The sequence below is a fragment of the Geotrypetes seraphini genome, chromosome 1, assembly GCF_902459505.1.
Source record: "Geotrypetes seraphini chromosome 1, aGeoSer1.1, whole genome shotgun sequence".
Classification (NCBI taxonomy): Eukaryota; Metazoa; Chordata; class Amphibia; order Gymnophiona; family Dermophiidae; genus Geotrypetes; species Geotrypetes seraphini.
The window spans coordinates 393,180,174-393,196,463 of NC_047084.1; the positions used below are offsets into that span (position 1 = coordinate 393,180,174).

General features: G+C 42.9%; 1 protein-coding gene across 7 annotated transcripts in view; it reads left to right on the forward strand.

Annotated features, from left to right (window-relative positions):
• YARS2 (tyrosyl-tRNA synthetase 2) overlaps positions 1-16,290 on the forward strand; it is a 136,439-nt gene that overhangs the window by 80,352 nt on the left and 39,797 nt on the right. For 2 of the 7 annotated variants that reach the window (XM_033917521.1, XM_033917531.1), the window contains exon 2: positions 12,082-12,191. The exons of 4 other annotated variants lie outside the window; for them this stretch is intronic. The gene's annotated coding sequence lies outside the window, so the exon portion shown is untranslated. Of the gene's footprint in view, positions 1-12,081; positions 12,192-15,671; positions 15,751-16,290 lie in introns of those variants that run through there. One more of the 7 variants, XM_033917559.1, reaches the window with a different exon arrangement.

The following is a 16,290-nucleotide window of genomic DNA, read 5'->3' on the forward strand; positions in this document are numbered from 1 at the left end:
GATTATCAGATATAGACACAGATAATTCTTGCGACCAAATGTCACGGAAGTCATCTATTTTTAGCTTTTGTTGTTCCATTTGTACTAATATTTTGTACCAGGATCTGATCCCTTAATCCCTTTATATATTGCAAGAATACTTGGTTTAGTGTCATCTGCAAACTTAATCACCTCACTCATCGTTCCAATTTCCAGATCATTTATAAATAAGTTAAATAGTATCGGTCCTAGTACAGACTCCTGCGGCACTCTACTGTTTACTCTCCTCCATTGAAAAAAATGACCATTTAATCCTACCCTCTGTTTTCTGTCCGATAACCAATTCCTAATCCACAACTGAACTTTGCCACCTATCTCATGACAATTTAATTTTCTCGGGAGTCTCTCGTGAGGAACTTTATCAAAAGCTTTCTGAAAATCTAGATACACTATATCAGGGGTAGGGAACTCCGGTCCTCGAGAGCCGTATTCCAGTCGGGTTTTCCCCAATGAATATGCATGAGATCTATTTGCATGCACTGCTTTCAATGCATATTCATTGGGGAAATCCTGAAAACCCAACTGGAATACGGCTCTCCTGCACTATATCAACCGGCTCACCTTTATCCACATGTTTATTCACACCTTCAAAGAAGTCAAGCAAATTTGTGAGGCAAGATCTCCCTCGGCTGAACCCATGCTGACTCCATCTCATTAAATCCACAATTTTATTTTTTATAATTGTTTCTACCATTTTGCCCGGCACTGAAGTGAGGCTTAACTGGTTTGTAATTTCCCAGATCTAGCCTGGAGCCCTTTTTAAAAATTGATGCAACATTGGCCACCCTCCAATCATCGGGTACTACAGACGATTTAAGCAACAGGTTACAGATCACTAACAGCAGGTCAGCAATTTCATGTTTGAGCTTTTTTAGTACCCTGGGATGTATATCATCCAGTCCAGGCGATTTATCACTTTTTAACTTTTCAATTTGGCTTAGTGCATCTTCGAGATTCACAGAGATTTCTTTCAGTTCCTCCGCATCATCACCCTTGAAATCTATTTCTGGTTCAGGTAGATCTTACATCTTTTTCTGTAAAGACCGAAGCAAAGAATTCATTCAGTCTTTCCGCTATGGCCTTATCCTCCCTGAGCCCCCCTTTTTGCTCCTTGACTATCCAACGATCCAACAGATTCCCTCGCAGGTTTTCTGCTTCTGATGTACTTCAAAAATTTTTTGCCTCTTTTGCAAGTTTCTGTTCATATTAGTTCATAGCTGTCTTTATCAGTGCTTTGCATCTAACTTGCCAGTGCTTGTGTTTTTTCTTATTTTCTTCATTCCAATCCTTTTTCCATTCTTTAAAGGATTTTTTTTGGCTCTAATAGCCTCTTTCACTTAACCACACCAGGGAGGGTAAGTACAATGTGTGTGTGTGTGGGGGGGGGGGGGGGGGAGAAATCTCTTATGTTTGTCATCTTAAAGTGAGAAAGTGTTAATCCATATCAAGAGCGTCTTGACACAGGAAGGTTTTAAGTTTGAATTTGAATGACGATAGTAATGACTTGTTTCATTGGCATTGCGTTTCATAATGTTGGGGTCATAATGGAGAAAATTGATTTCCATGTAGTGTCGTAGAAGATTTCATGTATGGAGAGGATACAAGAAGATTTTGTGAGTTGGATCATAGAGTTCTAGAAGAGAAATAGGGAATTATAAGTTTTGTTAATGAACACAGGGAGAATTTGTAAGTCTTGTTTTGAAAGTAAGGAGAAGCAGCTTGTAGGTGATCCGATGGGAGATGGGTAGCCAGTGTGCTTTTCGGAGTAGAGGGGTTACATGGTCGTATTTTTTGCTTTCTGGATAAGCTTAATGGCCGTGTTTTGATTCAAAATGATTTACCGATTCACTTTGGCGAATTGATTCGTTTCCCCCCAAAATTGGACTCACTGATTCAGTGAACAGCCTCCCCGCCCCCTAAAGCAGTAGCAGCGGCAGTTGACGGCTAGCAGATGCAGACTCTGAACAGGCTTGTTCGCAGTCTGCCCCACCGGGGTCTTCCCTCTGCCGCGTTACTGTTGGTGCAGCAGAGGTAAGCCCTGGCAAGGTAGGCCGCGAACAAGCCAGTTCAGAGCCTGCATCTGCTAGCCATCCACTGCTGCTGCATTAGGAGACCCGACAGTATGTCAAATCTCGGGGAGTGGGAGTGTCAGTTGGGAAGTGCTGCATAGGGAGATGGATGGGACGGAAAGCTGCTGCACAGGGGAAGAAGAGAGGAAGAATTGTTGGACATGGGGTGGAGGAGAGGGAGTGCAACAAAGAGCTAGAAGGGTGAGAGGGAAAAATCCTGCATATGGTGGAGGGGAGGGAGATATGCATGGAGAAGAGAGAGATAAATGTTGGAAATAGGGTAGAGGGCAGGGCGAGATGGTGCATGGGGAGAAAGAAAGAAATATTTCACATGATAATGGAGAGGAGAAAGGGAGAGATGCTGCTTGAAGGGGGAATAGAAAGGTTTGACCCAGGGCATAAGGCAGGGCGAGAGAGATGGTAGACAGTGGGAAAGAAATGTTGGATATGGTAGTGGAAGGAAAGGTACAGAGATGGAAGGTGGCTTAAAAATGATTTAAATAAATAAAATGTCAAATGGGTAGGAGACACTGATGAGCGAGTTAACAGAAGACAAACAGAAACCTGAGCCTGGGACCAACATGATTTGACCAGACAACAAAAAGTAGGGATAAAAAATATTTTCTATTTTGAGATTACAATATGTCAGATTTGAAATGTGTATCTTGCCAGAGCTAGTGTTAGACAGTGAGCATGAGTTAGGACCTAACAGAGAGAGGAAAAGTCTTTTTTGTTTGTTTATTTTGTTTATACCACAATGCTGGTGTGGGGTTGGAGAGGGCAAAGGGTGGGTGAAGAAGCTGCAAAATAAACCCACCTAGATGTTTGAAAAAACAACACTTAATTGGGCAGGAAAATCAAATCAAATTGAAAAATTGATTTAATAGGCTGACTAGAATCAAATTTTTCCCCTGAATTGGGCAGCATAAGTCTGTACTTTAGGTGAATATCCCATGGTCGCGAGTTGCTTACAGAAAGATGTTAATCACAACTTTCAGCTCCTCCTCCTTCACCAGTTGCATATAGTGCCATTCAGGTTTTGTTATTTTCTGATATTTTTTCATCCGATTCATGAGGTTTTGGTGCCTGGGAGAAGACGCAGAAGCTGGAAGGGCGGTCGGCCTCTCGCCGGATAACCCCTGGGTGCACCTGATGAGCTGACCTGCTTTGTTTATTTTGAAGATCGGGGCCCGTTTCCCTGGGAGCTAGCTTGCCATATGATTTATTATTCTTGAGCGCAGGCTTTGGGTCTCTTGTGCTAATTCCTTAGAGCAGTGGTCTTCATTGCAAGGCCCATGAGCCAATGGCTACCCTCCGAGACCTCTGTGGCAGCCCACAGAGCCTGTGCAAAATATTCTCCTCCCCCCTCCCCCATTGGGATCTGGCACTTTTTGGGGGGCTACGGGCAGAATGAATGAAGTAAACATGTTGCCTTTAGCAGCCTCAAAAGCTTGCCCTCTGTTACTGCTTCCTACTGTGGGGACAGGAAGCTGTAGCAGAGAGAAGGTTTCTGGGGTTGTCATTCATGCTGCCTGTAGCCTGGAGATTGCAGGACTGCTGCGCTAGAACAAAAAATTACCGGAATCTGACGAGGAGGGGAAGAAGATGCCAGACCTCTGTGGGGGAAAAAGATGATGGAGGAAAGGGGAAGAAGATGCCAGCCCTCTGTGTGAAGAAAGATGGGGTGGAAAGGGTGGTGCACTTGGATGGGAAGGAAAGGGGAAGACATGGAAAAATAGACAGATTGAGAAGGAAACAGAAAAATGGAACAAAGTTGAATGTTAAAAGTTAATGCAAAAGATAGATGTAGGGCAGAAAGTGAAGGAATGAAAAACAGCAAATGGATAAGAAGTTTCTGCAAACAGTAAAGAGCACAGAAGGAAGTGTAGGCAGAGCCTGGGAAAAGATGATTCTTTACGGATACACAGAAGTTCATACTTGAACTGTTGATTATGATTTCCCGCAAACTGCAGAAAGATAGCCCTTTAAGAATTTGAGAACTCCTCCCCTTCTGCAGTGCAGCACATCACCCTCCTCAGTTATTCCTTCAATTGAACTCGGGTGTGTTTTGCTCTGCACTGAAGTGAGGCTTAACTGGTTTGTAATTTCCCGGATCTCGCCTGGAGCCCTTTTTAAAAATTGATGCAACATTGGCAACCCTCCAATCATCAGGTACTATAGACGATTTAAGCAACAGGTTACAGATCACTAACAGCAGGTCAGCAATTTCATGTTTGAGTTTTTTTAGTACCTTGGGATGTATATCATCCAGTCCAGGCGATTTATCACTTTTTAACTTGTCAATTTGGCTTAGTACATCTTCGAGATTCACAGAGATTTCTTTCAGTTCCTCCGCATCATCACCCTTGAAATCCATTTCTGGTTCAGATAGATCTTGCATCTTTTTCCGTAAAGACCGAAGCAAAGAATTCATTCAGTCTTTCTGCTATGGCATTATCCTCCCTGAGCCCCCCTTTTTGCTCCTTGACCATCCAACGGTCCAACAGATTCCCTCGCAGGTTTCTGCTTCTGATGTACCTCAAAAATTTTTTGCCTCTTTTGCAAGTTTCTGTTCATATTAGTTCATAGCTGTCTTTATCAATGCTTTGCATCTAACTTGCCAGTGCTTGTGTTTCTTCTTATTTTCTCCATTCCAATTCCAATCGGGTGTGTGTTGCTCTGCTCTTTTTTATTTTTGGGTTTTTCCACGCAACTGAACCTCCCTTCCTAATGAAGGTGGAGTGATGCTGAAAAACGCACAGGACTGTAGAGTTGACGTGGTCTTGAAAAAGACAGTTTGAAATGGCCATCTTGGATTTTTAGCAATCTGATTTTACATTTCTTTTTACTTCTTAAGAATCACTCGTTTTGACAAGTGACTGCCTCTGGATGCCACAGAGCTTTCTAGATCTTTCGTCGGTTGTGCGGAGTTGTCAGTTGAGGAGCAGCCATGTTTCACGTGCTGCAGGAGGAAGGGGCGAGAGCTTTGGACTCGTCCCCTAGTCAGTCCTCCAAGGCCCTGGAATCTCTGAAATCCTGGAAAAACCCGATGTAAGAGAAAAAGGTCCTGCTCAGATGAACCAAGCAGTGATGGAGCAAAACACAAGCACGTGGTGGAAGAGGATGCCTCTCCTCTTCTCCAGTCTGGAGTTATGTAAGGAGTCTTGGTTCCCCGATGCAAGGCTTCTCAGATTTTGTCAGCCTTCTATTGAAAGCCTATTTAATGGGCCCAGGAAGCGCTGTGCTGCCTACGGGCGTGCCTATTCCGCTTAAGGGGAATCCTTTTCCCAAACAGGCATCCCTGCATCATACCATGCTGGCTCTCAGTGTCGGTGACCCTTCAGAGCAGGATTGGGATGATTGGAAGTCCATATCTATACTTTTGTTTTCGCTGGGCTCTTCTTTGTCTTCATTCCGGCAGCTGCAGCGATGGACCCCTCCATCCCCAGATCCACCATCTGAAAATGGTAAAACCAGAGGACATAATTTGAGGTTGAGGGGTGGTAGATTTAGGGGCAATGTTAGGAAATTCTACTTTACGGAGAGGGTAGTGGATGCCTGGAATGTTCTCCCGAGAGAGGTGGTGGAGAGTAAAACTGTGACTGAGTTCAAAGAAGCGTGGGATGAACACAGAAGATTTAGAATCAGAAAATAATATTAAATATTGAACTAGGCCAGTACTGGGCAGACTTGCACGGTCTGTGTCTGTGTATGGCCGTTTGGGGGAGGATGGGCAGGGGAGGGCTTCAATGGCTGGGAGGGTGTAGATGGGCTGGAGTAAGTCTTAACAGAGATTTAGGCAGTTGGAACCCAAGCATAGTACCGGGTAAAGCTTTGGATTCTTGCCCAGAAATAGCTAAGAAGAAAAAAATTAAAAAAAAAATAAAATAAAATTTAAAGTGAATCAGGTTGGTCAGACTGGATGGACCATTCGGGTCTTTATCTGCCGTCATCTACTATATTACTATGTATCTCTCCTTTTCTTTTTTAGTATTTATTATCTTTATTAGTTTTTCAAATGTAAATACAAAGATTGTAACAATACTTTGTTGTAACAATACAAATATTATAACAATTCAATCATTATAAATATAAACATTGTTTCAAAACAATACCAAAATACCTTATCTTACCATCTCCCCTCCCCTCTCCCAGAACTGAAAATTCGAAGTCAATACCTATCAATCAAAACACGACTTCGTGCTGTAGGAGATAACGTATTTAAAAAGGGTTGCCAAATAGTGAGCAACACTCATCCGTTCTTAGTGTCCCATTCAGAGACATGCTTTCCATAATTAAGAGATGTAGCATATTGGAACGCCATTGGCTTTAATTAGGACACAGCAGTCCTATCCAAAGAGAAAGGATGACTGTCAAGCCTGAAAGCATGACTCGTTTCAGAAATCTTTTAAGTCCTCTGGGAATAGGATGCTGCAGATCAAATAGCCAAAATAAGCTATAACTGTTACAATGCCATCTAGTGCTCCACATGCTACTAACTCTAGAAAAAACTACAGACCAAAATTAACGTACATAAGGACAGATCCAAAACATATGAGATAAAGGGGCTTTTGGGTGACCACATTTGGGGCAAGGGCCTTCAGAGACGAGGGTTGCATGATAAGCACGCCAAGGTGCTATATATAAACAGCAAAGAAATTTATATCCCATTTCAAAATATGAGTTATCAGGTAATAATCTATATATCGATTTTAAAAAGCGATGTATATTAAACCCTGCAATGTAATTTTCAGCTCCACATTCTGTGCCTGGTATAATCTAATGATGGAGAAAAATCCATAAGAGAGTGTCTGATGTATTTCAATGGTACTATCAGTTGAGCTTATAACCAATATATTTCTGACAAAAGCTCATTCACCTTAAGATGTAAATTTAAAGTTGGTAAAGAGTTCACATCATGTCTGAGTTGCATATAAGAAAAAAATATCCAAAGTAGTCCAGCCATAAGTAGTACACAACAGAGAGAACCAGTAAAAGTACTATCATCATTAAGAAGCTGATACAATTAAAAAATAGGTCTCCTCCTTGTCATCTGAAACCTAGTTGATGTTATACCAGCACCAGCGATCCACAGGCTGCCATATTATCTTAAGGTAAGAGCGGGAAACAGTGTTCTCCCCAGAAAGTTTTTCCAGCCGGGTGGCATGAAAAAGTAGCCGGTAGGGCGGGACGGGGAAAATTAAGGGCTCCTTTTACTAAGCTGCAATAGCGTTTTTAGCGCGTGAAGAATTGCCGTGCTACACGGCTAGAACCAACGCCAGCTCAATGCTGGCGTTAGCGTCTAGCGCGTGCGGCAATTCTGCGTGAGCTAAGTGCACGGTAAAACCGCTATCGCAGTTTAATAAAAGGAGCCCTAAATATGTACTATTTATATTAGTTAATTATTATTAGTTATTTTCCAATGCTCAATATGGCAGCTTTTCTTAAGGTTTGACACTTGTTCCATAATTTTTTATTAAATTTAAGAAGTATACAATTCTGGAAGTGAATAATTAGATATTTGCCCTCTTTCAAATGGTATAGAGCAGCGTCTCTCAAACTTTTTTTTAACTCCGGCACACTAAACGGAGCAAATGTTTTTTTGGCACACTAAATACAGCAAATAGTTTTCATGGCTGGAAAAAATTTATGGGGAGAACACTGTTGCCGTTAGTTTTCAAGGTCCAATCACGTCAAAGACTGATGCTTATCTGGGCAGTTGTATAATAAAAAGAATGGATAAGATAAGATGAGAAGTGAAATTGTCATGAATCAGAGGGATACATACCCTGAAGGTCCTAAAAGCAGGCTTGTGGATTAGATATAAACTATGAAGGCAGTGGTGTACCTAGCATATGTGACATCCGAGGCCCATCATTTTTTTTACACCCCCCCATCTGTATGAAAAACATGATTTTTATAACAATCCACACATCACACAAGAGTGTACCTAGGAAAAGGCAACATCTTACATACTACAGTGAGCAGTACAACATCAATACACCCATTGTAAAACTAAACAAGCCATTCTAGTACAGATCAATCCTACACAGTCAATCCTAACTGAAAACCATGTCTTTCGAACACACAGAACACAGAAAACACCTTCGCCTAGTATGGAATTTGTAATCACAAACTAACTCCTCTCCCTTTTACAAAACTATAATGTGGTTTTTAGCCATGGTGGTAACAGCTCAGATTCTCATAGAATTCTGAGCAATTACCACCATGGCTGGTGCTAAAAAAACGCTCTACAGTTTTGTAAAAGGGGGGGATAAAATAGGAAAACGTAGACAAAGGTTAAATTGAATCACCAAGAAGCTGGACTCTGTATACAATGCAACACCACATAAACAGCGATGCATCTCCCCTAAAGCAAAAAAATAAATAGAATATTTTTCTACATTGTCTTCTCTGGTTTCTGCTTTCCTCATAGTCTTGTCACTCTCTTCCTTTCATCCACTGTCTACCCTCTTTCTGCCCCTTCTATATGGCATCTTCTCTCCTTGTATTCCCCTTCCATCTCTCCCTTCACCCCTATTATTCTGGCATCCATCTTCTTCTCTTCCCTCCTCCAATGGTCTGGCATCTCTCTCCTGTTCTTTCCTTCCCTCTCCCACACGCCCATGGTCTGGCATTTCACTCTCTCCTCTCCCTTCCCCCCACTTCCATCAGCATCTGCCCCCTTTCTTTCCCTCCAACCCAATTCCATCCAGTATCCTTCCCCCTTATGTCTCTCTCTCCTTTCCCTGCACACCAATTCCATCAGCATCTGCCCCCTTTCTCTCCCTCCATCACCATTCCATACCACCCTGACCCCCTTTTTCTCCCTCTACCACCCTTCTATGCTCCTCTCTCCCTCCAAACCAGCAAGGTCCCATGATGACTGCTTCTGTCGCCTCTGCCTCTGGAAGATGTAAGTGATGTTGGAGGGGGTAGGCCGGCAGATGCAGGGAGTTGTGGCAAGGTTCCGCAATGACTTGCAGCTGCCAGTCCACCCCTTCCGACGCCACTTACGTCTTCCGGAGGCAGAGGCGGCAAATGCAGTCATCGCAGGACCTTCCTGCACTTCAGTGTGGCTGCCGACTCTGCTTCGGAATAAGTACAGCAGCCGTGCTGAGGTGCAGGTGCCATTTAGAGCAGCTCGGAAGGTTCTGGATCCAGCCGGCTGTGTACCCCCCTAAGGCTGGCACCCGGGGCGGTCTGCCACACTATGAGGGGACAAAAAATATTTAAAAGAATGGGTAACTTGACCGATTTAGACATGTCATACGATTATAACCACAAAAATATGTCATAAAATGTAATTCTAAACTCAAAAGACTCCAGACGAAAAGCAGACTATAGAAAGGAAACCAGAAAAGACCAGGTAGATGAAAAGTGAAACCTGGGAAAGATCTAAATTATTGTTCAAATGAGCTTCTATTAAAACCAAAGAATAAAACCACAGCACTCGGGAAAGTAAAAAAGGGAGAGTAAAATGGACTTAATGAAAAGGTCTCTGCACTGATGAGATAAACTCGTACACAGAATAATTGTGAACATGCGACAGTGGGGCTATGATATTTGATCTGTTGAAAGAGGCGCCAAAAAAGTGTCGGCAGTGGATTGAATGCACACTGATAGGGGAGGGGCATCGGGCTGTTAAAAAAGACTGCTTTAATAAACAAATGAAAATACCGGTGAAAAACTAAATAAAAAACCAAAACCATGATAAAATGCCAAACCTGACTGCAAGTGGTAGTGAAAGTAGCATAAGGCACCCGTAGTACTGTAAATGCCAGAGCTGCTTAGAATAAAGAACCGTGCTGTACATGAGGAGAAAAAAAGAAAGAATGAGGTGATAAGATGTAAAGTGCTGGCCCCTCACTGCACCACTTGATAAAACTAAGGAGCGATGTTCTAGAACAGGGGTGCCCACACTTTTTGGGCTTGCAAGCTACTTTTAAAATGACCAAGTCAAAATGATCTACCAACAATAAAATTTTTAAAAAACACAAAGCACACTGTACGCATAGAAAATGTTAATTATCATTCCTATTCCAGGGTTTTTCAAAGAAGTCAAAGCAGATGACTCTATGCACTGTCACCTCAGTAACAACCATACAAAAATAGACAAATATACCCCCCTCCCTTTTTACTAAACCACGATAGCAGTTTTTAGTGCAGGGAGCTGCGCTGAATGCCCAGTGCTGCTCTTGACGCTCATAGGCTCCCTGCGCTAAAAACCTCTATTACGGTTTAGTAAAAGGGGACCTTACTGTAAAATATAGATAGCAGATATAAATTCAGACACTTTTGATCACTAAATTTAAAATAAAATAATTTTTCCTACCTTGTCTGGTGATTTCATGAGTCTCTGGTTGCACTTTCTTCTTCTGACTGTGCATCCAATCTTTCTTCCCTTCTTTTAGCCTGTATGCTTCCTCTCCTCCTGACCTCATTCCCTCTTCCAACTTTTCCTTCCTCTCTCCCTGCCCTTTCTTTCTCTCTGCCTCCCTTTCTTTTTTTTCTGTTTCTCTTCTTTCCTTCTGTCTACCTGCCTGCCCTTTTTCTTTCTTTCTCCCTGCCCTCCCCCAAGCCACTGCCACTGCCTTCGGGGACCAGGACCCAAACCGCCACCAATAACAGGCCGCAAACTGCCACAAATAACAGGCCCGACATAACTTCCGGTTTCGGAGAGAAGGGAAGCCCGCACCCACACATTAGAGTCCCGGAGCTACTGGCTGAAATCTCCAAGCCGGGTTTTTTGGGGTTTTTTTTAATGTTCAGCAGCGGCGGCGGCAGCAAATGATAGCCGGGCACTCGTCTAAATTAGCTGGGCGGACCGCCCAGCTAAAAGGCCCTAGGGGGAACACTGGGGAAAGCTGAGGAAACATCCAGGCCTTCCCAACTGACTCTCCCCCCTCGCCCCCTAAATCAGAAGTGGCAGTGGTGGCCAGCAAGAGGCAGTGCAGCCGCTCCTGCTTTAGGAAGGCACAGGGAGGAGAGTCGTCGCCGAATTGGGAGGCCGATTTTTTTATTTATTTATTTATTTTTAAAGCAAATTGATTCGAATCGGAAATTGGGCAGCATTAGTTTCTAGCTCAAGAAGAGATTGAATGCTTGAGTGTTTGGAATGCCATTGATAGATGACTACACCAGAGTGTACATGTTTATTAGCGAAATACAGTGAATTTCTGTTATTTTCCAAAATAAAGTGCAGATATTGAAGGTTCATTTAATAAAATATTGCTAGATTTTTTGCATAAAATGTCTTTATCAATGTATCATTGCTGAGTATGAAAACAAAAGTAATAGTTAGGATACCAATAAATTTTCTCCATTAAGAATAAATAGCAAATTTTAAGAAAAATGGAGCTTTATGTAATCAGTGGCTTTGAGCAACCCCAGGATGGGCTTAAAAATTTTTTCCTGATCACACAATCAAATTCATGGGAAAAACTTTAATTCACATATTTTTCCCAGCGTTAGGTTTTCTGGACATCCCTATTCTCAGTATATACTGATCTCCCCTGTTTCTGTATTATTTTCTGTTTCATTGTTTGCTTGAAAGTATTTTTTAAAAATTCTGCAGAAATAAGAATAGGGTCTCCTTTCATCTCATTTGAGATTTCAAGGGGGCAGGGTGGTCAAGGTTGCTTTGAGGTTGCCACATTTCTAGTTGAGAATCTTTGCTGTCATGTCAGAAACTCCCCAGGCTGCAACATCAGTCAGTCTTTCAGAAGAATATGCCACACTGCCACCTGAGATGCACAAACACATTTTTTATGGCTCTGCCTCTTGGGGGAGCACTTTCAGTTCAGAGTTCTTAGAATTGACCCCACCACAGCTCTTTGATCCTTTACCAAGGTGGTTGTGGTGCCCTTCACAAGGAAAAGATCAGGTTGTATCCATACTTCAGTGATTGGCTAATCAGGCAGACTTTGAGCTAGAGTCTGGGCAAGTGAGTGAAGTGGTTTTTGTTTTGCAGGTCCTTGGCTGAGTGATCGGCTTTGCCAAGAGTCATCTAGAATCGTCTCAATCCTCAAGTTATGGGGTTCCTTTTGATATCAGGTGTTGGCCTTTCTTCCACAACCTCAAGTGAGTAAGGTTCATTTCCAGCTCCTGACTTTCTACACTATTCAGCACCCAGGACTTGGGATTACCTCCATTTATTTATTTTTTGGAATTTATTAACTGCCTTTATGAAGAAATTCACCCAAGGTGGTGTACAGCAGGTATAATTCAACATAAAACTTACAATTGTGTTAACAACATAACAGTAATAAACCCCCCTCCCCCCTAATCCCCCCAAATATAAACAAATGCAATGAATGAATAAAGTTAAAATAAGTAAACTGAAATTTAATAATAGAACTATCATAACATAGTAACATAGTAGATGACGGCAGATAAAGACCCGAATGGTCCATCCAGTCTGCCCAACCTGATTCAATTTAAATTTTTTTTTTTTTTTTTCTTCTTAGCTATTTCTGGGCGAGAATCCAAAGCTTTACCCGGTACTGTGCTTGGGTTCCAACTGCCGAAATCTCTGTTAAGACTTACTCCAGCCCATCTACACCCTCCCAGCCATTGAAGCCCTCCCCTGCCCATCCTCCTCCAAACGGCCATACACAGACACAGACCGTACAAGTCTGCCCAGTAACTGGCCTAGTTCAATCTTTAATATCATTTTCTGATTCTAGATCTTCTGTGTTCATCCCACGCTTGAAACAGTTTCAAAAATATACTTAATAACAGCACTGAAATTCTAATGAGAGATATAATGTATACTAAAAGAGAGACATAATACTTAAGAAGCATCTAATAAGCACAAATCAGAACATTCAAATAACATAGATATGATGCTAATGCTTTTCTATAATACAGCTTATCCTATAGCTGAGAGGTCAAATGTAGATATTTTATGGGGACAAGATGGGTAGTACAGAGTGTATGAGGGTAAACAGATGGGAGGCTAAACTCAGGGCAAGTTGTTTATACAGTTAAACTGGGTTCCATGGCTCTGGCCTAAGCAAAGGCATTTCATTACTGCCCTTTCTCCTGGGATCCTCGAGCCGAGTTGTTCACCTCCAGGTGCTACTATTTGGGATTTTGCAAGGTACTTGTGACCTGAACTGACCACTGTGGAAACAAGATACTGTTTGTTTTATTTATTAAAAAATTTATATACCGCATACAATTATGCGGTTTCCATCATCACTAATAATAAAACCCTAAGCGCACATTCGCACTTCTATCTGCTTGATCTGTAATTCCGTGGCCGGCAGAGAAATTGTAAAGCGTGTGGCAAATGCGCGTTCAGCGTGTACACATGTTCGGCGCGTGTGCGCATGACGGTTTGCTACGAGTGGCGGTTTACTTTATCCAGCAGCTTTTACTGTGCCGGTTGCCCTTTCCAACACGACGCGTGATTTTTTTTTTTTTTTTTTTTAAAGGTGGGTGGGAGAAGGGGCATGATAATTGACAGACTAACAGAAGGACATACACAGAAAGACAGGGGGCCAGGGAGAGAGATTGAAAGAGAAAAAAAAACCAGACAGCGGCCAAGGAGGCAGATAGCAAAAAAAGACAGACAGACAGCGGCCAAGGAGAGAGAGTGACGGAAAGAAAGAAAGACACACACATCTATTCTAGCACCCGTTAATGTAATGGGCTTAAAGAGTAGTATCACAATAAATCAATTGATATATCTCCAGCTAAAATCTGCGCTGATAGCAAAAATGCTCAATGGCTTAACCCCTTGTCAGCATTAAACTTCATTTTCAAACAAGCATGATCGAATAAGGGAAATGCCTCAGAAGCTGCAGGGCAAACATTGCTCTGGAGCTATGAATGGGAGCTTAAATTGCTCTTTAACTCCCCTCCATGCATTCTATCATTGGCGAAACAACTCCTTGTTAATGCTGTATACGATAGTACAAGAAACAAGCAGCACTTATCTTTGCCTTAACGTGGCTACAGCTTCCTCACTGAATCAATAAAAACAGACAATGGCCAACGTTTCATGATCTGCCGATCATTTCTTCAGGGCTCTTAAGTATTAGCAATGCTTAGAGTCTGCGGGGTCACACATATAAAATCTTGTTTCCCTCTGATTATCACATATAACAGACATGTCAAGACAACATCGTTAATTGTCCCTGTTATAATAGGGATAGAACACAAATTCAAACAATTCAGAAGTACAAACAAGCTTTAAATAAGAAGGCATTGGCAAATAATTGAGTTTTCAGCATTTTCTTAAAATTCATCCTCCCCATACAAAACTGCAGGATACCAGGCAAGGCATTCCATAGTTGTACGCCAGCCACAGATATCATTGATGCTCCGATCCTAGCATGCATAGTCGACATTCTACCCTCTCCCTGCCCGCCCTCCACTGGCCTCGTTGGTTTCTCTTCCTGATCGAATGTAAAACAACAAGTTAAAGTATAACATAATTTAGCTCCCCCTATCAGTATTTCTGCATCGTTACCTGAAGCGGTGGAAGATTTCCCACCATCTCAGGGGAGGGTGTTCCTTTGGACTGGGTTCTGCTAGCTCAGAGTGTTTGGGGCCTCATTGTCTGTACAGGGTCATCCATGGAAGTCAAAGGGTCCATTAATTTTCTGGGCGTGAGGGATATTTATTTATTTGGATTTATATCCCGTCCTCCCCAAAAAGCTCAGAACAGGTTACAGTTTATATTCACAGTGTTACAATATAGGGTTTACATAGAATGTATTTCAATATATCTTCCTATAGGATTACTTACTGATGCTGGTGATGGGTTGAGGGAGTGACTAGGCAAAAAGGTAGGTTTTTACAGCATTTTTGAAGTTAAGAAGTCCTTTAAGGGCTCTGATATGAGGATGTAGGCTGTTCCAGAGGTTTGGTAAGAAATGGGGATAGGATCGTTTCCAGGCTGTCTGGAGTTGAAGGGAGTGACCTGATGGTGTATGTAGGTGTATTTCATTTTGTAAGCGTAGCAATCTCTGGGGTTTAGAGAGGAAATTTGTCTGAGAAGTATTTGGGTGTCATGTTGTAGAGCAGGGTCTCAAACTCGCGGCCTGGGGGCCACATGCTGCCCACCTGGTACTATTTTGAGGCCCTTGGTATTTTTATCATAAACACAAAAGTAAAATAAAACAGTTTCCCTAGCAACAGCAGCAGATGAATCCAGAGACCAATGGGATAGCCCACATCTACCAGCAGGCAGAGATAGAGAAACTAATTAACAGGTAGTCCTATTGGCTGGCACTCCTCCTGTATTCTCTATCTCCCAGCAGGTGAAAGTCGCTATTCAACTAGCTCCTGGATTCTGGCTGTGAGTGGAACCTTATTTCTCCTGTTGAGATTTTCTCTTCAGTGAGTTGTCAGTACTATTTCTCCTGTTGAGGTTTCCTCTTCAGTGAGACAGGGGTGTCCGGCTGAACGGTGCCGGCTTTAGGGGTTACACCTGGGCCCCCCCCCCCAGGTCACTGCCTCACCCTCCCTCCAGTGATAGAGGATTTGACTGAGTCTCGTATTTTTTTTCTTCTTTCCCTTCATTAAGAAAAAAGAGACTCCAGTTCCTACTTGACTGTTCTGCCCTGCTTGTGCTGAGCATTTACCGGCTGATCATTTGCCGGCATCTACCGGCCCTGACAGTGAGGTTGTGAGTATTTGCCCTTTTCTTTTTCTTGTGTTAGCCTGTGGGTTCGGTGTTGTTTACACATAAGCCGGACTTCATGGGGCAATGGATATGATGGTGTATCTGGTGGGCGAGTGTTGCAGTGTGTGGGAGTGTTTTGGTGAACGGCTCCGGATGGGTTATTCGAGCTCCGTTGTAGGAGCCGGTGCTTTCCCGCCTGCGGGGGCCGCGCGCTTGTGTCTGATATGGAGGGAACACAACTGTGTTCGCTGGGTTCACCTTGTGGCTGCCTTTGCTCCGCGTGGAACGCAGCCACGGCTTACTCGGCTGGGTCCGAGATTATGGTGACTCATTGTTGATTGGAACCATACCTTCCAGCCCCCGGGAGCTATGCGCTTGGAGTTCTGCGCTACAAGAACCGCCGCGAGGTTCACTGAGTTTTCTCCGAGCCTGCATGGGGGCGGTTTCTACCGTGACTGGGTGGATATTATTTGCTTTGTTCTGGGTCTGTTATTTCTGGGACAGTTAGCTTATGGCGGGCGAGGGACTTGTGCTTGTGATCCT